This window comes from Octopus bimaculoides, chromosome 8 (assembly GCF_001194135.2).
Source record: "Octopus bimaculoides isolate UCB-OBI-ISO-001 chromosome 8, ASM119413v2, whole genome shotgun sequence".
Classification (NCBI taxonomy): Eukaryota; Metazoa; Mollusca; class Cephalopoda; order Octopoda; family Octopodidae; genus Octopus; species Octopus bimaculoides.
Genome location: NC_068988.1, coordinates 83,420,124 through 83,420,900, shown reverse-complemented (window position 1 = coordinate 83,420,900; position 777 = coordinate 83,420,124). Strand labels below are relative to the sequence as shown.

General features: G+C 32.9%; 1 protein-coding gene across 1 annotated transcript in view; it reads right to left on the bottom strand.

Annotated features, from left to right (window-relative positions):
* LOC106872408 (trimeric intracellular cation channel type 1B.1) overlaps window positions 1–777 on the bottom strand; it is a 42,455-nt gene that overhangs the window by 40,164 nt on the left and 1,514 nt on the right. The window lies entirely within an intron of this gene.

Genomic DNA, 777 nt, shown 5'->3' with positions numbered 1-777 from the left:
TATATATATATATATATATATATATATATATGGGGGAGCACAATAAAGATTCTTCGAAAGAATACTGAAACACTTGAAGCAGAATGGAAAAGTGTAACATTAAAATGAATTGTCTTCCAAGACAAAAAAGGAGAAAATATATCAAAATATCTCGAAATATATAAACTCATGCATGCGCACACACACATTGTAAACGTTGTACATTTGTAAACTTACATAAACTGCATACATATGAACATGGTATATATACCCTACGTGTGGTAGATTTTTTTAAACACGGATTTTGTATAATATTAGAAAATACATATATATATTGTTCTTGATCTGAAATTGAGGTGGGAGGAGGATGCTAGACGATTTCATCGACCCTAGAATTTGACTGTTACTTATCGACACTGAAAGGATGAAAAGCAAATTCGATATCGGCGGAATTTGAACTCAAATTGTAAAGCCGGACGAAACTCCGCCTAGCATTTTATCCGGCATGCTAACGATTCTGCCACCACGGTGCCTTAATGCCATCACGCAGTCATTACTACTTTTAGGCACAAAGCTGCAATTAGATTTATTCTAGAACTAGATTGTAATAATACATATGAAAAAAAAAATTTAATTAATTATTTTAGGGCAACATCGACGTCAGTGTGATTCGAAATCAGAACGTAAAGTAATAGAAGGCACTCTCTTCGGAGGTTCTGCTTATCCGGCTCACCTCCTCACCAGCCTGAATATAATGAAGCTTATATATATACATATATATATATATATATATATATA